Below are 27,888 nucleotides of genomic sequence, written 5' to 3' on the forward strand. Positions count from 1 at the left end.
CTTCCTTCCTTCTTCTTTGAGAGCTCAAGCAGGAGTTGATAAAGGAAAGTAATGATAGTATTGAGCTCTTATAATTATCTTAACAAATGAAGAAATTCTATGGTGACATTGGAGAAAGTGGGAGGGTGGAGCATGATGGGAAAGAAAAAAGAACAAAGGGAAAAGAATTAAAAACGTAGGAGGGCAAGACATCATGTCCCCATCCTTAAAATAAAGTTCTCCATGGGGGTGGAGAGGTGGTGAGCTGAATAGAACACCTGATATCATGAAAATTAAGTCTCATTGTCTATATCAATATTAAGCACCCAAGAAAATAGACAGATTCAGCCTTAGCGGTAGATTACAAGTAGATTTGCACTGAATTGAAAATATGTCCATGTGAAAGTATATTAAAATTAAAATCTCATTTGCATATATAATATCAGTTAGAGCAAATGTTCATTGCATGACAATGCTCCCTTTAGGAGAGGCCATTAGGTTGATTTGCATTCATTTAAATGTGCATGTGGTACCTTGATTTTTGTCTGTGCAATTACTAGGGTAGTTAATACATTGTGCTATTAAAACAGATAAAAGACTGCACAGAAGCTGTAACACACAAATGTGACAATTGATGGGTTGAGTGGAAGGAAAGGGTCTCACATAAACATCTGCCCTTTGTGCAGTGGGGCAAAGGAACTGAAACCGATTGTTCCACACAGATCTCTCCTCACCCAGTGTTATTCTTATGGCCTGGATTCAGGAAGAAATTAAGAGCCATTTTTATAATAAGCAAACTAAATAATTCAATTACATGGTATGTTAAAAGGTGTGGTAGATTGCAAATATGGACAGAAATTATTCCAATCCCTGTATGCACACTCTTTACCATGTTGTTTTGCAAAGTGACTTTGCTTTCTTAGCAGTAAATATTGGAGTCTGCTTCTCAACCCCTTAAATCTGGGATGGCCATGTGACTTCTTTGACCAATAGGATAATAGGAAATAAAGTATAAGCACAAGTCAAAATTTGAAAAGTGCTAGCTCTCTGGGGCTTGTTCCCTTACCGCCCTTGGAACCCTGAGACATCACCTGAATGAACCCAAGGAAGCCTGCTGAGAGATGAGAAAACTACATGGAAGAGAACACAAGAGTTCCAGGTGACATCTTGTCAAACACTGACCTACCAGGAGGTCACAGATGAATGAACAAACCCAGAACAAACCAGCCTAGTCAGTCCAGGTTAGAATAACTCTTCAGTCAAAGCAGAGTATCATGAGCTCAATAAAATGGTTCTTATTTTAAGTCACTAGCTTTGGGGTGTTTTGTTACACAGCAATATCTAATTGGTACAAGAAGGTTATGATGAGTGCAGAGATAAATAAATCAGAGGAGGGCAGAGTAGAAGTACAAATATGTGGGGGATGTTGACATTTTAAATAACTTTGTCAGAGAGGGACTTTAAACACTTGAAAAAGATAAGGAAGTGACTCATGCTATTTAAGAAATGAACAAGCTTGACAAGGAAAATAGCAAGTGGAATGTTCCTGAGGCCTAGCAGGTCTGGCTCTTGTTGAAGTGAAGCAAGGAGGTCAGAGTGCCTGGTCACTGTAGGAGATGAAGGCAGAGAGGTAGCAAGGGGCCAGATATTCCAGGAGTTCACCACTACGTTTGTGATGAGATTTCCAATGAAGTTGGGACTCCTGTGGCTTGCTGTGTCCCAAATGAGACTATGCTAACTAATTATTCCAGCAATAGAAAATGGACATGAGCTGGATCAATGAACTTCTCCCTCCTGGAAATGTGAAAGTTGAGACAGAGACCCAGAAATTAGGAGGTATTGAAGCTGAAAGTCACCTTACTGGCTGTCTTTGTTCAGGTTGCTGTAACAAAAATACTAGAAACTAGGTAGCTTAAACACTGTGTGGTGGTGCACACCTATAACCCCAGTGGCTCAGAAGATTGAGGAAGGAGGATTGCAAGTTCCTGGCCAGCCTCAGCAACTTAGGTCCTAAGAAACTTAGTGAGACCTTGTCTCAAAATAAAAAGTAAAAAGGCTTGGGGAGTGTCTCACTGGTTAAGTACCCCTGGGTTCAATCCCCAGTACCCAGAAAACAAAAAACAAAAAGAACTAGGTAGCTTAAAACCAACAGAAATTCATCATTCACCATCCTGGACTCTTGGATGTTTAAGACCAAGGTGCTGGCAGATTGGTTTCTGGTAAGGTCCATTTCTTTGTTCATTGATGGCCATCTTCTTGCTAAGTCCTTGTATGGCAGAAGAGGCAAAGAGGACTCTGAGCGCTAATCCCATTCATGACATAATTATCTGTCAAAGGTCCTGCCTCTTAATACTATTACACTGGGCATTAGATTTCAGCATAATGAATTTTGAGAGGACTCAAACTTTCTGACCTCAGCCCTGACTAAACTCAAACAACCCAGAATTCATACCCAGCTCTGGTTACTGAATTTCAGGAGCTGGCCTGCTTCCTGTCCTTATCAAAGTTTGACAGTTGAACCTGTTTTTGAGTCAGTGGAATGCATCTGAATCATTACAATGAATTTGCTCTAACACTCAATCTTTTTTTCTTAAATAAGCAAAGTTAATTTCTGTTGCTTGCAAATAAAAGCCTCAACTAATATAATTATCTTGTGATTTCTCTCTAGTTCTTTAATATATTCCTTCTCTTCTGAAATAAATTGTTAGTTTTTCAGAGACAGGAATAATTCCCTCAATTTATTTTGTACTCTTCTTCTACCCAGCTATGCTTATAGAACAAGATAATAACAGCTGAGCATTCATTCAATGACTACAGTGCATCCAGCACAGAGCTGATGCTAAGAACTGATGAAGATTATCTTATTTAAACTTTGCAATACTTCTGTGAACAATTAATCTGGTTATCTCCAATTTTTATAGATGAGGAAACAGAGGCCAGAGGGATGACATGGCTAATGAATGGAGTAGGGACACCAATTCAGGTAATTTCATCCAGAAGCCCAGAATTTTTCTTTTTTTTCTTTTCTCTCTCTCTCTCTTTTTTTTTTTTTTTTTTTTGTACCTGGTATTTAACCCAGGGGTGCATAACCACTTTTTATTTTATTTTATTTTATTTTTTTTACCCTTTTAAATTTTTATTTAGAGACAGGGTCTCGCTGAATTGCTCAGGGCCTTGCTAAGTTGCTGAGGCTGGCTTTGAACTTGTGATTCTCCTGCCTCAGCCTTCTGAGCTTCTGGGATTACAGGTGTACACCACCACCACACCTGGCTAGGAGCCCAGATTCTGTCCAGGACTCAGTACTTAATGGGTACTTAAAATATGTGTGCATTGATTCACTGAGAAGTACCAAGTATTCACAGAATCACCTGGGATGACCAGCTGACCTTCATCACCCAGGCAGGGTTGCTCCAGCATCCCTCCACTGGGAATACAATGGTGTCATTTTAGGAGCTCACTATCAGTGACAAGTTAGGTGGTATCGTGTCCTGATTGCAGACATCTCCTGATGTGAGCAGATTGTCTCAGCTGCTCCAAACATATAGTGGCCCCCAGAAACCTACTGTTCCTACATCAAAATTTTGTCATGACCTGAGTGCAATGGCACAATCCCAGTGACTCAGGGGGCTGAGGCAGGAGGATTCCAAGTTCAAGCCAGCTTTAGCAACTTAGTGAATCCCTAAGCAACTTAGAGAGACCGGGTCTCTAAATAAAATATAAAAAGAGGGCTGGGGATGTGACTCAGTGGTTAAGCACCTCTGGGTTCAATCCCCAGCACCAAAATAAATAAATAAAAATTTTGGCATGAAGTAAAAAACTTGAGACAATATGGCATTTCAAATGAGAACTCTATAGCATACCAGGGAAGAAAATGTAAGAAGTCTTGGATAGAGAATCAATTATCTATAGTAATAAAAACATTAATATATTATTCATTCATGAAGATCTTTACATATATATGACATTCTTTCTAACAACCCTTTTCATGCCCACTTTACTGATAGTGAAACTGAGACTCACAAATTTAAATGCTTTGTCCTAGTATAACTCCCAGCCTTAGGGTGCTACATTCAGTTACCTGGGAATACAAAATATTCAACCCTTAGACCCAGACACTGCAAATACCAGTTATTGCTCTCCTTCTGAGCTTGCAACACATCCTTTCTCCCTATTTCATTTGCCATTTAATTATGTGCTGCCCCATGACACTAGTGTGCTGCTCCGTAATTACAATCGTGTTATTTCTGTGCTGTGTGAATTCATTGTAATTTTACTTTTCAGACTTTTTCTTTTATGTGGGGTACTGATAAGAATGGAATATTTCCATGACAAAACAGATTAACCATCAGCTTATGATAGTTTAATGTCAAGATGAACTATGTACTAATGAAAAAAGGGTTGAATGGAATTAGACTTAATGATTAAATGGACTTTGCACATTTTTCTTAAAAAAATCAAGCAACACATCAACTAGATTTTATATGATTTGCAAATATTAGTAATATGTAGAGGAATCTTTATCATAAAATATTCATTATTTGTTCTCTTAAGCATATCAGCTTTGCTTGTTCACATAGAATAGACAATGAAACAGAAACAGGTGTTACTTTTCATAAACTGGAGTTTAAAGAGTTGATATCACACACACACACACACACACACACACACACAAAATGGGAGGAAGAACTTTACCTCTTTTATTTATACCCATCCTAATGCATAGAAAAGTGTTTGGTACATAGTAGGTAAATCAACACTCAAGTATTCCCTGAGCACCTACTACATGCGAGAGAATGTTCTAGGTACTGGAAGACAGGATTGAATAAAACAGAAATTCATGCTTTCATGGAGTTTATGGAGAACAGAAAATGAAGAAAGAAATGAATATATTTACTATATAAAATGGTGATATGAACTATGGGGAAAAATAAAACAGGAGTGGAGGAGAGGGACCTCTGGGAGTCAGGTGGGAGAGTCACTACTTGAAATAGGAAGTGAAGGAAGACCTTGTTGATAAATGACTCTTTTTTTAAAATATTTTTTTAGTTGGAGATGGGCACAATACCTTCATTTTATTTACTTATTTCTATTTATGTGGTGCTGAGTGTCAAGCCCAGTGCCTCACATATGCTAGGCAACTGCTTTACCACTGAGCTATAACCCCAGCCCCAAATGACTCTTTTTAAAAAAAAAATTATTTCATTTGTTCTTTTTAGTGATATATGAAAGTAGAATGTATTTTGACATATTACACATACATGGAGTATGACTTCCCATTCTGTGGTTGTACATGATGTGGAGTTACACTGGTGGTGTATTCATATATGAACACAGGAAAGTGATGTCCAATTCATTCCACTGTCTTTCCCATTATTATCCCCTTCCCTTCCCTTCATTCCCCTTTGTCTAATCCAATGAACATCTATCCCCATGCCTGCCACCTTACTGTGTGTTAGCATCCACATATCAGAGAGGATATTTGGCCTTTGGTTTTTTGGGATTGACTTATTTCACTTAGCATGGTAGTCTCCAGATTCATCCAGATAAATGACTTAAAGAAAAACTAAAGGAGGAAAAAGAGTAAGCCAGGGTGATGTCTGTAGGAGGAGAGTTCTAGGCAGATGGAATTGCCAGTGCCTCAGCCTTGCATGTTAGAACAACTGCAAGGAAGCCAGTATGAATAGTGTAGGGTAAACTCAGGAGACAGTAGAAAAGAACAGATTTAGCAAGATGTCAGGGGCTAGATGATTCAGGGTCTATTGACCACTGCAAGTATTTGTTTTTTGTTTTTTTACTAAGGGGGAGAAAGAGAGACAATCTTTTTGAACAGATGAATGACATGTTTGGGATTACACTTTTAAAGGATCACTCCAGCAACTACGGGAGAACAGATGATATAGGACAAAGGGTAGAAGCAAGGAGACCAGTTAGGCTAATTGTAATAATACAGAAATGATTGATGGCTGGACCACGGTGGTAGCAGTGCAGGTTGTGACAAGTGGTCAGGTTCTAGATGTGTTCTGAAGGTAGAATGGACAGGATTTGCTAATAGATTTATTGTGGGCTATGACAGAACTAAAAAATGACTTAAGTTTTTTTTCTTTTTAGCTTGAGCTTCAATATGGATGTTGCTGCCATTAAACAAGATGGGGAACACGTCAGAAGGTGCAAATCTGGGAGGAACATCGAGTTGGGTTTTGTAGGAGGTAAATTTGAGATTTCCATAACTTATCCAGGTGAGGACATTGAGCAGGTTGCTGGAGTCCAGGGGAACTCTATAGACCAGAGTGATGAATTTGGGAGTCATTAGGAAATCATTGGAATTTTCAAGCATGAGACAGGATTAGATCATGAATGCTTGAAAATAAGTAATAAATATACTCAATTTCTTCTGCAATAGCAAATCGTTCATATGTAATTGCACATAGGTGAACAATGTCAAAACAATGCAGCTGTGTCAGAGGAAGGAAAAAGCCATCAACTTGTTGTAGTCAGGTGCCCCTTTAGCTTTACTTTAAGAAAATTAAAAGAGAAGTTCTGCACTCAGGGTTTCATCCCTCAACCTTGCATAGTTCTTGCCTCAGGCAGATTGCTCTTATTTCTGGACCCACTTTAATGGCAACCACACTGTCTTAGAGTCCCTCTTCCATCTGCATTGTCTCAGCTCTCTTGAGCCACAATTTCCTCTCTGTAGTTTCTTGCATTTTTAATATCCCTTGAGACACTCTCTAGACATACCAAGCAGTGTGTCTGAGCTGTTCAACTCATCACCTGCTATATTAATTTTTTAATTTTGTTAATGCTCTGCTTATAAAGTTGCATAAATTTTGAGTGTTCTGCTCCAACTTTGTTATTTTTCTATAAACCTTGATAGTTTTAGTGTGTGATTTTGCAAAATGAGAGATTTTTCAGGTTCGGTCATATGATTTTATATCAGAAATGCTTGTATACATGTAGTTAACATGCTACTTTTGGCCACATCTTTCCTGGCATTTTCACCATTAGGAACTATACCTTACCCATTAGGTACACATGCCCTTCCCTCCTTCAAAAAACCAGAGGTACACACATGACCCAAACTAGTCAGTCAGAATACACTACCTGCCTGCCATGTTGATTGTTTCAGGGATAGACCCATGATCTAGCAGAACCAATCAAATTATTCCTGAGCTATTAGGAAGAAAAACTCTAAACAAAAGAGGCACAAATTAGGAATTCAGTAAGTTATTTATCTTTCATGTATTTCTTCCATTCTTGTTTTCCTAGAAAAATTCCAGAGAGTTTTCAAGACTTAGTTCAGTTATCACCTTATGGTGAAATGTTTCATGACCCATCCCTCCAAACACACCTATTATACAAAGGGATGTGAGCTTCTTACTCATTCCCAAAGCACTTTTTACACATTTCTTTTACAGCTCTCTTGTGTGACTCTTTGGTTTGTGGCATTCTTGATGGTAACAGAATTGCCTTATTCATGTCTCTAAACCAGCGCAGTATGCAGTAGATACATGGTGAATGTGAGTCGAATGAATAAAGACATGTTAGCTCTCTGTTACTATAACAAATACCTGAGATAAATCAGTTTATAAAAAGAGAAAAAAGGTTTATTTTGATTCATGGTTTTAGATTGATTGATAGTCCGTGATTGATTGGCCCCATTTCTTTGGGTGTGTAGTGAAGCCCCACATCATGGCATAAACACCGGGCAGAGCAAAGTGCTCAGTTCATGACCAAGAGCTGCAGGAGAAGAAAGAAGAGGCCAGGGCCTCACTATCCCATTTGAGATCATGCCTCCAAATACCTGAAGACTTCCCACTAGGCCCCATGTCTTAAAGGTTTAAGTCCCCACATACTGGGGACTAAGCCTTGAGACATGGGCCTTTGGCAGACACCCAAGATCCAAGAAAGAGCACATTTCATTGAGATTAAACTTGAGACTAGGGCAGCAAGAGAGAATGCAGATGGGAAGGCTTTGGAAAAGAAGAACAAACAAAATTGGAAAAGCAACACCACCTTATAGAATTATAGAGATGCAGAAACCAAAGAATGGTATTATTCAGTAGCACAGGTATAGATAAGGAAGAAAAATAAAGGAAAGGAGATGGGAAAAGAGGAAAGTATAGAGGTGGGAGTAGGAGGCAGAAGTATGGGAGATAGACCTTTCAGCTTTGAAGAAAACTCAGTTTTCCACCATGACAGGCCATATGCTGGGTTATTGGGAAGTTGAAATGAAAAACTCACAGTACCTATGAGTCCCATTATGGGGGACAGTTAGTTTCATAATGGTGGTGAGAAAGCAATGGAATGCCAAGAAGGGGGTGCATGTTGCCAGGGTTAGATCACTTTTCTGAACAGACAAAACCTTCCATCTTTTACCAGAGTTGCAGGAAGTATGGCAGCTGAAATGTTGTTCCTAAGTGGAAAAAACGCTTCACCTTTCCCCCCATTCTTGTTTCTTTCTCTCCAAACTATATCCTCTTGCCCTATCAAAGTGAAAGGAACTCTTACTCTGGATATCACCATATCCAGCTGGCAGGTGGAAAGCATGTCAGATAACCAAAGGGGAAGGTCCCTGCAAGGTAGGGTCCCGGGAGAGGGAAGGTCTGGGGAGAGGAAACATCGACGGAAGAGGATATGCCTGGGATCTTGAGGGGCAGGCTGCACCTGTCTCTGGGCTGGGTGGGTTCTGGCACAATCACCAGGGGGACACCGAGGATGGGGGGCGAGTGGGAGGCTGTGCAGGGCTGGTGGTACATCCTGGAGCCAGCTTGACCCGATGTCGTGTGTAGATGGCAACTGAAAGGTGTGTTGCTTTCGGATGGATAGCCTGAGGACGGCAGGACCTGGGTGGCTGGAGGCTGGAGAGAGGGACCCAGAATCTGGGTCTGGTCTTGTGGCCGCAGGAGGTTGTCTCGGAGGGGCTGCCTGTGCCTGGCGAGGCTCTGGCGCCGCCGCCTGGGGGCGTCGGGCAGTGAGCCCTGTGGATCGGGGCGACAGGAGACCGCCTCCCAGCGCTAGGTCCCGGTACCTGCTGGGGGCGGGAAGGAGAGGGGCGCTGGGCGCCGAGAGGCGGGCGCCGAGCGCGTGAGTCACTTCTCTCCCCTGGGTTTGGAGCGGGACTTCGCCTCCCTCCCGGGGTCCGCATTTCTGCTCCAGCTTCAGCGGTTCCCCGCAGCACCCCGATCCCCTCCCGAAGCTGGATCAGCCGCCTTTCCGTCTAGGTGAGGACCAGGTAAGTTTCTCCTCTTTTGATGCCTTCTGTTTGGGTGACTCCGAGGAGAGGGACCGGGCGGAGGAAGGTCTTCCAGTCTGCCTCTGCCTTTGCTTCCACGGTCTGATTCTCTCCATCAGAGACAGAAAGTTAGATTTAAAAAACGCAACAGAGAATATCAAATTCATGCTTACACCCCAGACAAGCCAAACTCCGGAGCCATATTCTTAATTTCCCGGGTACCTTCAAATGTTCTGATGCGACGTTTATGGGGCTAGGATTTGTTTTGTGTTTCCCTCCTCCCCCCACTTTCTTGCTGGGTGATTCTTAGAGGTGGGGACAGGAGAGCTCTAGGGCTGAGCTGGGATCCTTTGCCAGGGCGGTTTCTTCATTCTCGGCGAGGTGGCAGATGTTTTACTGTAGCCCGAGTTGGGATCTTGGAATAGCCCTCCCCAGCTCAGGACATGCCAGAGCTGTAAGGTAACTGCAGTTGTTGCATACCTATCTCGTCACCATTGAAAGAATCAAAATGTACCGGGGACACAATCCATGTGAACGCCAGGATCTTGTTGAAACAGTTAATTCAAGGACTCGATTGAATATTTTATTTGTAACGTATTGCATTTCAGGAAAATGTTCGGAGACTACTGCTGGTCTTGTTTTTTTCTATTTTCAGAGAGGCTTCAAAACCTCTATTTCCCTTACAAGAAAATCAATGATAATCTATTCTGTGTCTTATAAGGATTAAACAATGCAAAGCTATATGTTAGTTTTCCCTTTACTAGTGTGTGTGTGTGTGTGTGTGTGTGTGTGTGTGTTGCTAACACTAACTGATTTTAGAAAATCAATGTGGGGAGGAGGTGTTTTCCCCTTTCCCTGTCCTTAAATGACAGTGTTTCTTTGACCATTAAATAGTCACTAATTGTTGCTGGTGTGTGTGTGTGTGTGTGTGTGTGTGTGTGTGTGTGTGTGTTTTGCTTAAAAGTATCAGAGGAGGAGAGAACCTCCTGGAATACGTGAATTTTTGTTCATATTGACAACTGATTGCTTTATAATCAATATTGTGTGGTTTGCTGCAATGTTAACAGGTGGTTTTAATTCACAACACAGAATTATTCTGTTCTAGAAAATATCCCTGCTGATATGAGAGGGAAATATATCCCCCCACACTACTACCAAATAAAACATGTCTTTATCTTGCTTTGTGGGAGAAAGATGGGCAAGGGAATCTTTTTTGGCAGTTGATTAGACCCTGATCATAAATTGCTCTTTCTGAACTGTCATTTGGTTTATAATCTGTGATCACAGAAAATAACCCCCCCATCCTGGGAAGAAAATTAATGAAATTTTAGATTTGTAGTCAGATCACAGGGAGAGTTCTTTCAAGTTAAGTGGAATCTTTGATTATACTCTTGCAATGCATTCCCCAGAAGACCCTCCAAAATGAGTTAGGTTTCCCACCTCTCTGATATCACAACTTCTTTTCTCTACATACTTCTATCATAGCTCTTACCATCTTGGGACATTAGCTTTGCTCAGGATAGTAAAATTTCTTTGAAGGGATGGGTAGGATCTTATTCATATTTATATCATTGGAGCCTAGTAAAATAGGGGGTCCGTTCAAAAATGAATGAATGAATAAATAAATTTGGCAGTTCAGACCAGGTTTACTATTCCTCGAATACCATCTGGGCAAGATTTCTTTTCACTTCTAAACCTTTTAATTCAATGGTACTCAAAGTGTGGATCCTCAGACTACAGTGTTCTAAATAAATGAGAGTTTTCCGACATCTGCATATTAATCGTGAATTTATTGTGACTTTATTGAAAGTAACAAAAACACCAACCAATAGGGTTTTTAGTAAACAGAGTAGTTGACATAGGTGATCATTATGGCCTCCCAGTGTCAGGGTTCAGGGCCTTACTCTCATGGTTTCAAAATGGCTCCAACAGCTCCAGACATTATATTCTCACCCCACATTCAAAGACAGGAAACATAAGCAAAAAAACAAAAACTAAAAAACTGTTATTAAATAAAAAACAAACAACAAGAACAACAAAACCCCAGGAAACAGAGAGTAGAAGGGCAGAGTATTTTCCCTTGGGCAACTTTTTCTCTTATCAAAGAAGAAATATCTTTCCCCAAAGTTCCCTAACAGATTCTCCCTTTTATCTCATTGACCAGATCTGGGTCACATTGCTGCTCTTAGTGGCAAGGGAAGCTAGGAAAATAGCAGACTTTTCAGCTTCTACAATGGAAAAAGTGGTCAGGGAGAGGGAGGCTGGGAATGGCCTTAGAGAGCTAGCCAGAAAGTCTGCTAGACTGTCATGAAAATAGGTCTATTTGAATCTGTGCTTGTAACAATGATTAGGCCACATAAAATATTGAGTATTAATCAAGGTAGCAAAAGCACATCCAGAACAGATTTTCCTCTAAAGTGTATGGTATTTTAAGGTCAGATAATCACTTTTGCAGAGTATGTGCTATGGTTGGACATAGTTTGAATATGTCTTCCAAGCCTTCGTGTGTTGAAATTTTAATTATCATTGTGTAATGTTAAGAGGGTAGAAACTTAATCTGATTGTGGTGTTCAGAGGTGGGGCCTTTGGGAAGTGATTAGGATTAGATGGTCATTGGGATGGAGCCCCCATGATTGATTCCAGGTGGCTTCAAAAGAAGACAGACACAGCACACATTTGTATGTGCACTCCCTGCCTGTCTCTTGCCACCTCAGGATTCTGCCAATAAAAAGGTTATTACCAGATGCTTGCCCTTGAACCTCCAGAACTATAAACTAAATAAACCTCTTTTCCTTATAAAATTACCCAGCCTCAGGTATTTTATTCTGGTAATGCAAAACAGACTAATATTGTATATTAACTTTTAGAGACTACATGCACACACACATGTGCACACACACATAATCTCATATGGTTTCCATTATGTCAAGTGTAAGTCACACTCTTCATTTCCTGGAACTTTTAGAAGCTATATGCACATGTGTGTGCACATACACACATTCTCATATGGTTTCTTTTATATTAAGTATAAGTCAGACCTTAGAATGGAGTAAGCATTTAGTAAATAGTTGTTCTTTGAGTGGACTATTGAGTTTTGGAGCTCAAAACTTCACAGGGACATGGAAAAAGTGGCAAGGGATTTGTAAGAAATAACTGATTAGTGTTTTGGTACCTATACCCTGCCATACTGGTTTACAGAATGTAAGAGTCATTAATTTGGATCCTAAGAGCCTTGAGAGCAACTTAACAGAGGGGGCAAGAAGAACCTAAAGATAAGTAATGGGTACTGACAACATAGGTCAACAGATTTTCTTTGGGGGCCTTTTCTACTCCTGTACTAAGGAAGATCTACTACCAAAAAGGAAAAGGTTCAAGATGATCCCTGGCATAACAACAAAATGAAACAAAAACTCCAAACAAATTAGAAAGTTGATATATGAAAAGATTATATGTAATTGCCAGTTTTGATTTTTAACTTTCTCTTTGTAAATAGGAGTCCTCAAATAGTTACAGAAAGAGCCAGGTTGGGGAACGTAATGGTGGGAGATCAGATAAGTCAATGTCAAGAGATTGAAATTTAACAGTTGTAGGGTCCTATGTCTTAGGTTTCTTACTGGTTGAGGGACTGCTGTAGATTATCAGTGGTTTTCAAACTTTGTTACACATTAAAGATCACCTGGAAGGCTTTATAAAATCCAGATTTATGGGTCTATTCTCACACCACTTAAATTGGAACCTCTGGGAATGAGGCTCAGGTAGCAATGTTTTTAAAACTCCATAGGTAATTCCAGTATGCCCCTGAGTTTGGAAATTACTAATTTGCTAAGGTTGCCATACAAAGTGCTATAGATTAGAGGACTTAAAGAATAGACATTTATTTCTCCAGAGTGGTGGAGATTAGAAACCCAAGGTAAAATGTTGTCAGGGTTGGTTCCTTCTGAGGTCTCTCTCCTTGACTTGTATGTGGCCACCTTCTGTCTGTGTCCTCACAAGATCTTCCCTTTGTACATGTCTGTGTCCTGACCTCCTTTTCTTATAAGGACATCTCTCATATTAGATTAAGGTCTACCCTAATGATCTCATTTTCACTTAGTCACCTCTTTAAAGATCCTGTCTTCAAATACAGTCACATTCTGAGATCCTGGGGGTTTGAGATTCAACATATAAATCTGAGGGACATGATTCAGCACACGACAGGAACTATTGGTTAAGTATGGCACTTCTCAAGCTTTATTGTGCATACAAGTCACCTGGAATCCTTCTTAAAATTCATATTCTCATTTATGAAGTCAAGGTGGGACCTGAGATTCTGCAGTTTTAACAAGTTCCCAGTGGTGCTAATGTTGCTCATTCACAGATTGTACTTTAGATAGCCTAGTCTGGTTCAGTGGTTCTCAAGCTTTGGCAGGCATTGGAATCACCATGGAGAAATTTTTAGAAGCAGATTGCTGGGGTCTGGTCCCAGAATTTCTGATCCCATAGGTTTGGGGTAGAGCCCAGGAATTTGCATTTTTAACAAATTTCCAAGCAATATTGATTTTTTTTTTTGTTTTGGTACTAGGGATTGAACTAAGGGGCACTCGACCATCGAGCCACATCCCCAGTCCTATTTTGTATTTTTTATTTAGAGACAGGATCTCACTGAGTTGCTTAGCACCTCACTTTTGCTGGGACTGGCTTTGAACTCAGAATCCTCCTGCCTCAGCCTCCTGAGCTGCTGGGATTTTAGGCATGCACCACTGTGCCCAGTGCAATATTGATAGTGTTGGGATAATAGTTTGCAAGCCATGTATCTCTGACATTTTGACACTTTGTGGTATTGGACAATTCAATGTCATTACACACATCATTGTATGTTTGCTATTCTAATTGCAATAGTATCACATTTTTCTTTTGCCAAGCTCAATTACTTTTTTCTGCCCATAGGACAGAGGATGAGGAAATGAGAGAAAATGCAGTATTGGGATTCTTTTAATCTCTTACACAAATATAGATGGATGAATACAGAGGCTACATACCAGCCCATTTGTCTCTATTCATGTTTATTCTTCAGTCACAGAGCTAATTTGCAGCTTGCTCTTCTCCTAGCTCAAAGATGATTTTATAAAACCGGTTGCATGCTTCCCATATGTGATTTTTTAAAGGATTAACTATTCTAGAGATTGTGTATCACAAGGGGCATTGGAAATTTCTCAGAACATGCTGATTTTAAATTATTTCTCATTTAATCACTTTGTTATTTCCACAGGAGACCACAATGAACTACATCAGGTGGTATCCCCTCCCCCAAACAATTGGAGATGAGGAAAACATGTAGCTTGTTCTTTTTCTTTTTTTGGTACCAGGATTGAACTCAGGGTCACTCCACCACTGAACCACATTCCCAGCCCTATTTTGTATTTTATTTAGAGACAGGGTCTCACTGAGTTGCTTAGTGCCGTGCTTTTGCTGAGTCTGGTTTTGAACTTGTGATCCTCCTGCCTCAGCCTCCTGAGCATCTGGGATTATAGGCGTGTACCACTGCACCCAGCTATACTGCTTGCTCTTTGACTGTTAAATTAGTAAAATTCACCTCTGTGGATATTATTAGCCTATATATGTGTATGTGTATATATATGCATATACATACATAGACATATATGCATGCATATGTACATATATATACATAGCATTTATGTATATGTCTACATGTGCATATATGTAGACATGTTACATTTTCTTCTTGCTCAATTTAAAGCATTTCATGTTGTTTTTTAATTATTATTAATGTTCTGTTTTATCTCTACATGATATTTTATCTCTACGTTTTATATATTATTATATATTTTAACGATATATCTCTAAGTTATTTCTACTTTAAACACAAAAATATATTGAATTCATAATTCAATAAATATTTTAAGCAAAGATATAATCAGGTCTCTTGATACTCCATTTACTCTGGGACTGGATTAAAAGAATGGATCTTGCTAAAGTACTTCCCATTCTTACAACTTTCCCAAAGTTATGCCACATGTACAGGGTCTGTATTCAGAATAGATTTACTGATGCCATAGTGTTTTGAGTTGACCCTCGAGGCTTTTCCACGTTTTCCACGTTCTGGGTGGGTTTTGCCAGCAATTGATAGTGCACCTTGTAGCCCTGTCGAGGGAAAGAGATAACCTGTCATGTTTCTTTCCTGAGCATACCTGACCCACCAGATAAGACAAGCTTGCTTGCAAAAGCTATCACAGGTTATCACAGCCTGATGCCATTAAACATTTGAATTGTGTAACAAAATCTGCTTCTTTTGATTTAATGCTCAGCAATCAACCTTAGGATGCCACATGTTCATTGCCTTCAGGGAGAGGATAACCTGGTCAGGGTGTCTGGTCTGCCCGACAGTTATATTTTTCATTGTAAATTACTAAACCGCCACTCTGGCTTTAAGCACTTACTTGTGTTGTGGGTGTGAGTCAGCACCCAGCACCCTCAAGCCTGATAAATTCAGGGACACTGATAAGATCAGTTAATCTGAGCTTCGGCTTGATGCCAGGTCCTGATGCTGATGACTCACCAAAGTGAGTTCAAACCAGCTAGCATTTATTAAGCATTTTCTGCATACCAGGGACCATGCAATTTTATTTGTATCAGCTCATTTAGTTATATCAACTTTGTGAGTTAATGTCATTTTCATTTTACAAGTCAGAAAACTGATATGTAGATTAAAAACTTGCCCCAACTCAGATGGCTACATCTGACAGAGACTTCTAGTTGCCATCCAGTACCAATTCTCACTTTCTTTCTTAGGGACAGAATCCTGGTTTTATTCCTGGTAGCAGGGCCTCTGGCAGTCTGTTATTTAGCATCTCTTGTACCCAGGTGTGAACCTATGGCAGGGTCTTGCCAGAGTGAGATAATTGTGTTGGTTTGGTGCCTCTAGGAAGGCTGGTTAAAGGGAGTCATCTTGGTTGGGAGGAGGGCCTTTTGATTCTCTCTGCTGCTAGTCTGCAATTCGGGCATGATACCTGGAGCCATCTTGGACCATGGAGTGAACTACTGAATGTAAGGTAGCATTGAAGATGTTGGAACAGTAAGGTAGAAGAAAAAATCGGGACCTGAGGAGGCACTGTGGAGCTACTGTGCCAGTTCTACTCTAGAAATCTTTGTCCACTACCAGGATTAATTATCATTCTGTTGGCAGAGAGGGAATGTAGGGATATTGGGTAGGCAATGGACCATGTTTACACACTGTGTTCCCAAACCCCAATATTTCAACTGTGATAGATACACATGTTTGAGTTTCATCTCTGACATTTACTATGCCTACTGGACACCACGTGTGCCTCATTGCACATTCTTGTAGTTCACCTTTTAGTCATGCCATTTGTCCAGTAACCAGTTTCATGCATGTGCAACCCAAGAGTTCCTTGCTTGAGCCTTACAGTGAATATCTCACTTTTCCACCCCAGAGCTTTAACGTTTCAACATGGAGGCCTGTTGGAAGATTCTGGCACTCATGCATGTGCATTATGGTATATGAGGAAGTAAAAGACACAAGTCAATGCTTTGCTAATATGGGATGGGAGCTGGAGACAGATTTTCCCTTTGTCCATACTCGGCCAGATAATTCTCAATTGCATTTTAGTGGTTTGTTTCTATGAGACTTTCAGAGGATATTGGTAAGATTAAGTCCTAGTTTTCTACTGTTGGAGCAAACTCAAAAATGTACTCTTATATTAATTTTTCTCTTCTTCTTCCTTTTCCCCAGTTTTCTACTTCTATTCCCTGGAATCACTTCCTAAAACAAACTGCTTACGTGCAAACCTTTGTCTCAGGCTCTATATTCCAGGAGAACCCAGGTTAAGACTGTATAACCTTGAATTAAATTGTACTGACAAAACTTTGGCACTTGCTGATACTTTTGTGTCCCTTATATGACAAAGCAGCATATTATTTTTGGTGTACGTAGATGACAGTGCAGCCAGGTGCAGTGGCACACACCTATAATCCCAGCGACTCAGGAGACCACGACAGGAGGGTCACAAGTTCAAAGCCAGCCTTAGCAACTTAGCAAGACCCTGTCTCAACATAAAAAAATAAGGGCTGGGGCTGCAGCTCAGTGGTAGACGACTTGCCTCACATGTGTGAGGCACTGGGTTCGATCCTCAGCACCACATAAAAATAAATACATAAAAAGATATTGTGTCCATTTACAACTAAAAAAAGGGCTGCAGATGTGGCTTAGTGTTAAGTGCCTCTGGGTTCAATTTCTGGTACAAAAAAAGGCAATACATTAAGAAATATGATAATATCAAGTATTGATATGGATCAGTAGAAACTCCTATATCATGTCAATGGGAGTGCGAATTGGTATCATTTTTATGAAGCTCAAAAACAAACAACACTAAACAATACAGCATTAGGAATCATGTATAGTTGATAAATTATAAAGTAAGGCAAACCCCAAATTTAAACTAGTGCTGGAGAGATGTGTGGGATAAGGTACTGGTGTTAGCAATGTTCTAGGTCTTGAATTTGGTAATGGGTTCATAAAGTCTCCATTATTATCCTTCATAAACTTATTAAATGTGATAGAGATTCTTTTGTACATTTCAGATATTGTATAATTTTTAAAAAAATGAAACCACTGCTGATGAAGATGCTGGACTAACAAAGGGAGGCCTCTGTGAAAGCCTCCTGTGGTCCTCGCTCTGAACTAATGGCTTTCAGAATCAGTATCCTCCATCATGTAATGCATTTCCTGACTTTGTGTTACCAAGTATATTGTAATCAACCAGACATGCAGGATAAAAGATTCAGTTTTCTTTATTGCCCATAAGAGTCATGTCCTCTAGTACATGTTGAAAAAAGCAGTCTGTTGTGTCTTCTCTACTCCTGTGTCTACCTGCCTGTGGTTCCTGAAACTGCCCAGTGCTCTCTGCTCTTCACAATCCACTATTGTTTCACTGCTGGTCCCAGCCCAGCACTCGTGGGCTGCATTCCTCCTCATTTTTATGGCACGCATGTGCAGATGTGTGTTGGCAGGTACAAGGTCATAACATGACCTTTCTCTCTATTATTCCCAAACCCTACTCCTTGCTTTCCTTAACAATGCTACCACACCAATCAGTAAAATTGTGCCAGATTTTAAACTTTAGGCCAGAATTAAAAAATTTAAAATATTTTTGTGCCTTGGAAATGTCAATGAAACCTATGGCTTCCTCATCAGAATAGTGACTTAAATATGTCAAAATCAAACACACTAAATTACCAAGGCAACAAATTGTACTGAAACACAGTTATAAGCACAGTGGCACATGCCTGTAATCCCAGAGACTCAGGAGGCTGAGGATTATAAATTCAAGGCCAGCTTCAGCAACTTAGCGAAGCCTGTCTCAAAACAGAAAAATAAAAAGGGAATACAGCTCAGTGGTAAAGCACTCCTGGGTTCAATCCCCAGTCCCTCCCCACCCCCAAAATTACAGTTATCAGAGTCTTAAAAATCAAATCAAATCTTGGGTATAGTAACATATGTACTTCTTTATTAACTTATTAAACAACAGGACATAATGACCATTCAAAATTTATATTAGAAATGAGCATGAAAGATATTTTGTGATATCTATGTTAACTATAATGTGACATAAAAATATCTGTGATTTCTATTGGTAATGGTCCTAGGTGCTACTAATACTATTGTTATTTTTGTCTACATTTATAATTGAAGGAAATACTAAATTGATGTAAGGATGTAATTTTTTTTCCCATTCAAGTTCATGAACTTTCTCAATTCTGTCCATATATCCTTGGGGGTTCACAGATCCGTGGTTGAGAACTTTGCTTTAAGGAAGGCAAAGGAAATTAGAATAGATGAGAGAAATAATTTTACAGTAAATACCAAATATACTCTAATCCACATGCCACTAAAAAGGGACTTCACTCCATCACTTCATGCAAGATGGGGGAGGCATTCTTGCCCGTTCTCACCTCATGGGTCCTCTCTCTGAAAGAACCTTATCCTTCATCTCTGTGAAAGTAAGTTTCTGTACTTCTATTAGGAAATCCTGCATCCTTCTCAGAAGAATTAGTCTTACCCTTGGATTCATTAGTCTCCCTTCTCCATCATATTTTCCCACCAAGATCTATCTTAGAATAACTCTCTAGCAGCTTCCATACAACAGTATAGGGTGGGCTTTGGCTCCCTGGATCTTGTCTGCTTTTGAGACCTTTGCACCTAGGTGAGTTGTAGTGAGCACAGCCTATGCACCCCTCCCAAGTCTTCACTAAAAACACTTATTCTCAGAGATAGCATGATCTTAAAATGTAAGGAAAAAGAAGTATTTTCCTGACTTCCCCGTAAATTAAAATACTGCTCAAGCATACAATGAAGCTAGCACTGTACAGTTATGCAATTCAGGTATACGTTTCTTTATTCATTCCACATCTCTTGTCAAACGGGCTCATTACTGAGCTACAGATCTTGTAATGACCGTTCACTGAGCTGTACAAACACCTGGCTCCTATTTGAAATTTCTGCATACAAACCTGATTCGGTGTTTAGATAGTGCCATTTGTATCTTCCACAATAGCTACTGATTGATTCTTTGATTGTTTGATTATTTTAATTATTTTTCAAGAATTAGTAGTGGATAGCTAATACACTTCATTTTTGGAACAGTTTTGGTTTACAGAAAAACACTGTGAAGAAAGTACAAACTTACATGCCCTTGTATCTATTTTACTCTGTTATTAATATCAATACAGCATATTTGTTATTGCTAATGATGCAATATTGATACATCATCATTAACCAAAGTCCACCCAATTCAGATTTCCTTATTTTTTAACCTAATGGCCTTTTTCTTTTCCAGGATCCCATGCAGAATACCATGATACATTTGGTTTTTGTGTCTTCTTAGGTTCCTCTTGGCTGTGACAATTTCTTGGATTTTTCTGGTTTATTGATGATCTTGACAGTTTTGAGGAGTACTGCTCAGATATTTTGTAGATTGTCCCCCTGTTGGGACTTGCCTAATGTTTTTCATATTAGACCGTGGCTATGTATTTTGTGGAGGAAGACCACAGAGGTGAAGTACCATTGTCACCATACCATATCAAAAATGCATACAGTCAACATTATCAACCACTGTTAATATTTACCTTGATCGTCTGGCTCAGGTAATGTTTGTCAGGTTTCTCTTCTATAAAGTTTCTCTCCCTTTCCCTTCTGCATACCAAGTCACTAGGCATAGCTCATACTTAAGGAATGAAGACTTATGTTCTACTTCCTGAGGGTGAAGTGTCCAAGTAAATTATTTGGAAGTTTTCCACACTGGTGATTTGTCTTTTCTCTCTTATTTATTTATTTATTTATTCATCAGTTCAATCACTTATTTACATCAGTATGAATTGATGGTAATGAATTTTAAATTGAATAATTCAGTCTTATTTGTGGTCAGTGGCATGAATTTCTATAACTAACTGTGGCTAGCCCTATGGTTCCTAAGCACTGAAAAGAGCAAAATGAATGGGTACACATGGAATATGTTCATTATTGACCTATTTACTTATCTAACTTTCCAATTTTTTGTCCAATTGTTTGCCAAAGAATAATTAAGTAACAGGGAAAAAATTCAACCATTAAAGAGCACACAGTGAAAATTAGGATTACTGTCCATTTTATGCCTTTGTATCCCTCTTCAGAGGCAACTCTTATAAATTTTTTTCCTGAAATTTTTAATGCATATGTTAGCATATATCTATCAATCTGCTTCTTTAGATTCTAAAGATAAGGTCCAGGAAGGGATAACAGGGCAATGAAGGGAAAACAGGAAAGGGGAGGACTGGAGTTGACCAAAGAATCATAGAATTCTTCATAGGTATATTTGCTTGGGGAACAGTTCTTTTTCCCAGAATTTTTTGGTTGAATTTTTCCAAATCTGTGGATTTCAACCTCTGCCTATGAAACAAATGTGACCACATTGGTTAGGTTTCTTAGTTGAAAATAATCAAATTTCCTCTGCCTAGTTTAAGGAGAAGGGTTTACTTAAAGTTATTAGATAGTTATGATGCTTGGGACCCCAACTGTCCCCACCCCAACCATGCCTTTTGGACATGTGACTTTGTAGTTTTGAGGTTGACCTGTGATTTGCAATGAGCTATTAGCTAGCAGATATGATGCATGTATATATATGAAAAAGCATTTATATTTGCAAGTTTCTATTTCTGTTCTTGCTTCTCCATCAACTCCAAGAGAATGTGCCAAGGCTAGCCTGCTGGAAGTGGAGAGATGTGATGCAGAGCAAAGTCATGATAGTTGTCCCAGCTGAAGCTATTTTAGATTGGCTGACAGCCACTTGACTCCTAGATATGTAGGTGAGCTGAATGTGAAGTAACTACAGATACAGGAGCAAGCCCAACCCAAATCAGTTAAGGCCAGGCCATCTGAGCCCTGCAGATGATTATTTTTGTATGTCACTGAAATGTGAGGATTGTTATGCTTCATTATTGTGGCAATTAATAACTCATGCTGATAATTTATAGAATCCCTGAGAGGGCCTCATTTGGATGCAAATCAGCCAGTAGTACTGCCAATTATGCCATAAGATAGTTCTATAGAGCAGAAATTTAACTTTTGCTGCCTTGTCATGCTCAGCACCTCTGATACTAGAAAATAGATAGTAAACCTTCACCAGTGTTCTCCAGAGGAACCAGTGTTGCCTCCAACCCTCCAACCCACTGCTTGCAAGAATCAATAGTTTTCCTCATGAAGTTAACTTCCTCATTCCATTCATTCTGTGGATGCTTCTGACTAGTACAATCTAAATCATACCTGGAACTCTAGCTGCAAGGGACTCTGGAAAATGTGTGTGTGTAGTTTTTTGTTTGTTTTTTAGTTTTCTGGTCTCTGCAGTACAAGAAGTCCTGTTAGAAGGGTCTGGAGAAAGTGTGAGTGAGTCACTCTCCACCATCTGCCACAGAGGCCTATAGAAAAGAGCTTAACTTTCTGATCCCCTGTAACTTGGCCATTTTTGCATGGAGACAGTCAAGGTGTTGACACTCCCACAACTTGGAATCCCAAGGGGAGGAGCCCTGGATTTTAAGCCCTGAACCACACTTGCCTTGATAGTCTTAGTTTCAGAAAAACAGTTTGGTTCTGATCTTGTTGACTAAGGGTAATCCCTGACATTTCATTTGTTGGCATCTGGCAAAATGAGTAGCATTTGAATAACTTTGAGTGAAACAATATTTTAATTGCATTGGTCACTGTTAACAAGTAGCTTGACCTCATTTCACTTTCTCTGTACATGAGAGAAAAGTTACCAGAAAAGGCACTAAGAGAAGTATTTGCATGCTTTTCTAAGGGGAGCATGTGAGGAAGAAAGAAATTCCCATCTCTGTCCATGTCCTATACTCATATGCCAATTCCTTTGACCTAAGTAATTAAATACCTAACAGGTGACATTGGGCTGATCAGTTGAAAGCTCACTCTTGCTCTCCAATCTCAGTCCCACCACAAGCTTGAATGGTTTTCTTTAGTGTTTGGAACATGACAGTATCTGATTGATAGGAGGCATTTCCACCAAATGAAAAGGCTTCGGGTGTAGGTGTATTTATTTGTAAAGTGCCATTTGTGAGATTGGCCACATGGAACTTTTATTTGTTCTCCATTCTTTCTCTGTAGATCTTGTTCCAGCTAAATATTTGCTGACATATTCTGGTGATCTTTTTTGTTTCAATTTAATAAGCAAAACCATACTATTGATAACACTAAAAAAAAGAAAAGATTATTTTTCTTCAGTATTTTAAGAAGCAATTTTTAGTACATTTTGGTGGAAAATTATGTATTCCACTGCAGAGCCAATATCTGGACACTTGACTGGTTACCAGTAAAAGTAGGAACAAACCCATTGGAACACACATATGTTTCAGAAGAGTATACAGTCTATGAATATTCCCAACAGTGGCAATATGACCAGAACATTCACCTGGAGGATCAAAAGATATTCCAATATTGCCAACATGCTACTTGGCCCATATGGCTTTGTGCATTCAATCATTGAGTTTAATATCCCTGGTGTATTGATGAAAAATGCAAATAGGAATGATGGTCTTCTTAGCTAATTAGGAGTTTGTGGTAGCCATTCATTATTATTGTTATTTTCTGAAAGAGCTTTCCTTGTAATGTTACCAGAAATATTTGTGACAAGTTCTGAAACATCTGCTCAATAAAGGTGTCAAACTGGAACCAGACTTTGGTCATAGGAAAGCTACCTCTATCTCTACCTCTCACTGTATCTCCTACCACTGCCCCTCACCCCCAGAGACTCTTCTCCTGCAGACAACTGGTGTACTTACTGGCCTCTGATGATATCATATACATTTATACCTTTACTTCCTCCCTTTTCCCTGCCTAGAGGATCTCTGTGGCCCTCTCTGGGCATTTTTGATCTACCATACAAGGTCTAGCCTGACCTAGACCAAGGGAGAGTCTAGTTCTAGAATCCAGAATTTGCCTGATTTGCTCAGCCTTTTCCCTCTACTCCCTCCTCTACTGAATTTAGGACATGTGTTTACTTTTGGCATCTAGGTAGCCCTTCTATGGCCCCAAGATGTCTACTCACAGCTAAACTGTTAGTTTCTGGGTGATACAAATAGACTGACTTGTGTGTCTGTATATCCCCAGCCTATAGCAGAACTATATGAATCCAATCTGCACCCAGTTAATGGGGTAGGATGCCTGAAACTTCCACCACAAAGAGACAGAGTTGAGGCAGTAATAATCTTTGCATTTCCATGGAACTTCCTGCTCAAGTGTTTCTAAGTTCTAACTTTACTCTTAGTTTTTAAAGAACCACATAATCCTTTTGTTACAAAGGTTCACATGATTTCTTTACTGCTTCTCTCCACTTGTAGAAAGGAAAGGTTTCTGCATTGGTCTTTTTTCTCAAATTCCTCTTTGTACTTTTTGTGCATGGGGTGCTAAAGCAGTGTGGTCTTTGACTGGTGAACTTGACTGATTCTCCCATTTAATCCTGACAACAATCTTAAGAGGTAAGTGCCATTATTATTCCTCTTTAGAGATAAGGAAATGGAGGCATGGGAAAGTTAAGTAATCTAATGTCACAAACTATTAAGGGGGGAACTAGGATCCACACCAACACATCTGGCTTCCAGATCTGTGCTATGAACTTCTACTACATACACTGCCTTTCCAGAGACACAGGTGGTATCCATTAGATGATCCTGAAAACATGAGAGTTTCCTAGGTCAGAAAGTTTAAGCAAATGAAGAGATTCCAATCCTAGAAACTCTTCCATTATTCTCATTGTGCTACCTACCAAAAATCCTAGAACATCCTCTTGGTAGAAAAACCAAATTGGTGGGAATAAGTATGATACTTTCTCAAGGCCAAAAAAATACAGGACTTCAGAGCCATCAATGTCATTGAGATTCAGATTTGGACTACAGGCAAATAGAGAGCCAGAATGTGAATCCATACCAAGTAAAGTGTAGTGGTTGGAACTCTTCTATCACCACTAATTGGTTATAACACAGATGTTACTTGACCTGTCTTACCAGACACAGTAAATACTGTTAGCTCTTATTCTTCTACCACAGTGTTTCCCTAGCATCTCTCCTTCCTCATGACAAAGCACAGTGTAATTAGCTTTTACATCCATTAGGAAGCTGCCTGCCTCTTCTTCATTCAATTAAATAAACATGTCAGTAATCGTGAGAGGGGATAGTGAGAGTAAAATAATGGGTACCCAAAATGTCTAGGTGGTCTGGGTTACTTTGTTTTCTTTGTTAATGGAAGAGTGAGTTGGAAGAAAAAGGTGTGAGTCACTCTGGCAATGAAATGATACCAATTTAGGATTTAATTTATTATTTTATGACTGTTGCTTATTTCCTGTTATTCATTCCTTATTCATTAGAGGAACAACAGTCCCACTTTGGCTTTTTTAGTTTCAGAACTGAGACATCCACTTTGAAACACATTAGCCAACCCCCCCCCATTGCAACCTCATCCTCATCTCAGAAACCAAAAATCAAATTTCCAAAGTTGTTCAGAAGTTTTGGATGTACAAAAATACATGTTGGCATGTGTTTTCTCTTTGGAAAGCAATTCCTGTGAGAGGTTCAGTGTGGGGTTATTATAGAGGTGATGAGCATCAAGGATATCTGTGACTATGTCACTTTGCCTCTCTTAAAATGATGTCAGATAGAAAGCCTCTAGGGTGAAGATTCTCTATTTTTCTACAGTTATAAAATTCAAGTATTGGAGAAAAAAATTCACATGGAAATAAAGCAAAAATTTTAGGACTTACAGTTGATGGTCCATTTTATTATTTCATTTTTTGTTTGTTTTTTTTTGGTACTGGGGATTGAAACCCAGCCTCCTGAGTTGCTGGGATTATAGGTGTATACTACCGCTCCTAGCCCTGATGATCCATTTTAAAGGGGAGAATTTTAAATAATAAAATAGCAAATATCAATCTATAGGAAATGTGGATTTACTTTATGGATTATTATCTTTTCATTTTGTGTTGTGACCTGGGACTACTAAAAGAATTTTCCATATGTACACATTTGTCATTACATGTGCTTCCTGGCAGTGCCCTTTATTACCCTTGGAAACAAAGGCACCTCTATAGTATAATTTATGCCTCTATAGTGAAAATATGTCTAATTCTTTGGCTCTCAGAGATTGATGATTGTGTTCCCTCTCTCTATAATAAGTCAGGAATATGTTTATTTGGGAGTGCTGGAAATCCATTTCTTCCTCTCTTATGCCTGAGGAGCCCTGGGTGCTTTTCCATGTGTCATGAATTTATCATGACTGTCTCACGTCTCCTCACTTAGCTGATCACACACATAACAGATTTTCTTTGTCACTTCTGCTTCCTAGTAACTAAGCATCCACACTACTACTGTCTCTCTCTGATCCATTTCATCCTCAAACTTTGGACAAGGGCTTCTTTCTCAAAACCCAGTTAACAGGCAGGCAAGGCCATGCACACCTGTAATCCCAGCAACTCCAGAGGCTGAACAGGAGGATAGCAAATTCAAAGCCAACCTCAGCAATTTAGCGAGGCCCTAAGCAACTCAGTGAGACCCTGTCTCTAAATAAAATATAAAAAGAACCGAGAATGTGGCTCAGTGGTTAAGTGCCCCTGGGTTCAATTCCTGGTCCAAAAAACCCCCCAGGTAACAGAAATCTGTCTTGTTTCAGTCTTGCAGATAACATTAGGGAATTACAATGCAGAAAGGAAATTTCAAACTTGGAATCACATATATTATGCTTTTAGTTCACTGGCCCTTCCCCTTTGCAGGGAGACCTACTGTCCTCATTTTCCTTTCCTCTTGTCCTGCAGCCAGGTTGCAGTGGTTCACCTGTCCTCCTTCCATAAGAGTTGTTATTTTCATATCTTCAATTCTTTCCTTTCTTTGATGCTAGAGGAAGCAAACGTCCTTTACATTCATTGTAATTTTTGCCAAATGGATCTTGGGCATAGCAAAGACATTTTTCTATACCATCCTACAAAATCCTTTGCTCCTCATTTGGCAATGTTCCTTTATGGTTTCTCCACTAGTTCAGTCTTGATCATGTAGTTATCTCACTTGCTAGGCCACAAAGGCTCCCAAAAGTAGAGGCTCTGAAGAGTTCAAACCCAGCATTTTTGTCCCCTCGTCCAGTGTTTCACAAAGGGTGACTATCACTACAGAATCTGGATGAATGATAAACTTAAAATATTAGTGACTGAATTCTAAGCTTTTGGGTTTATATTCAGTCAAATATTGAGTCATATGTTTGATAAGTTTGTGTTAAACATCAGATACTCAACCAGATACCAAAGATAATTTGGACACAGGTCCCAGTGTCAAAAAGCTTATATAGCCTCTTGGGGAGAATTGACATAAATATAAATAAATACAAGGTAGAAAATTCTTTGTGCCTTAAGATAGGTCTTGATAAAAAGTGCATTTACATCACTTGATAAGCAAGACTGTAAAATTCTGCTGACTGGTACTTTCTAGTAGCTACATAGGGCATTGAAGTTCAGCTGTACATCTTTGGATCCTGATAGACTTGGATTCAAATCCTGCCTCTGACATATAATTATATGACCTTGGGATGTTCACTTATGCTCACTGAACTTCAGTGTCCCTATTTATACAATGATTACTAATACCTCAGAGGGTAATGGTGGGGATTAAATGAGATAAAACATATCGCATATAAAATGCTTGGCATGTAGAAGTTATATAGAAGATGTCTTCCCTTTTCTCATTGCTCCATAAACTAACTAAATAGATGTAAACTCCCTAACATGTGGATACTTTTTAGATAGCACATGGAAGTAGGGAGTCACACCTTCCAATGTGAGGACATAAAAACTATAACATTTTTGAAATTTTACCTTTCATGATTACTCTGTATTAAATAGCAGAGTGGTACCTCCCACCTCTATTCTACCTTATTTCCTAGCACATATCATTTGAAATATTGTGTATTTGCTTCTCTGTTCACTATTGCCTCCCTCGCAACAGAATTTGTGTTCCACATGAGTAGGAACTCTGTCATTTAGTTCAGCATTGTATAACTTGGATCTAGATCAGTGCTTAGCATATAATCGATATTCAATAAATATTTGTTAAATGAATTATTATAGAGATTAAGACACATTTTA

The 27,888-nt window shown here is 39.3% G+C and overlaps 1 protein-coding gene across 3 annotated transcripts in view; it reads left to right on the top strand.

Moving 5' to 3' along the window:
- Nucleotides 1-9,092: 9,092 nt before the first annotated feature.
- The window catches only part of Sytl5 (synaptotagmin like 5), a 240,223-nt gene continuing 221,427 nt past the window's right edge, over nt 9,093-27,888 (top strand). For all 3 annotated transcript variants that reach the window (XM_047536026.1, XM_047536027.1, XM_047536028.1), the window contains exon 1: nt 9,093-9,211. The gene's annotated coding sequence lies outside the window, so the exon portion shown is untranslated. The remainder of the gene's footprint in view (nt 9,212-27,888) is intronic.

The sequence above is a fragment of the Sciurus carolinensis genome, chromosome X (assembly GCF_902686445.1).
Source record: "Sciurus carolinensis chromosome X, mSciCar1.2, whole genome shotgun sequence".
Taxonomy (NCBI): Eukaryota; Metazoa; Chordata; class Mammalia; order Rodentia; family Sciuridae; genus Sciurus; species Sciurus carolinensis.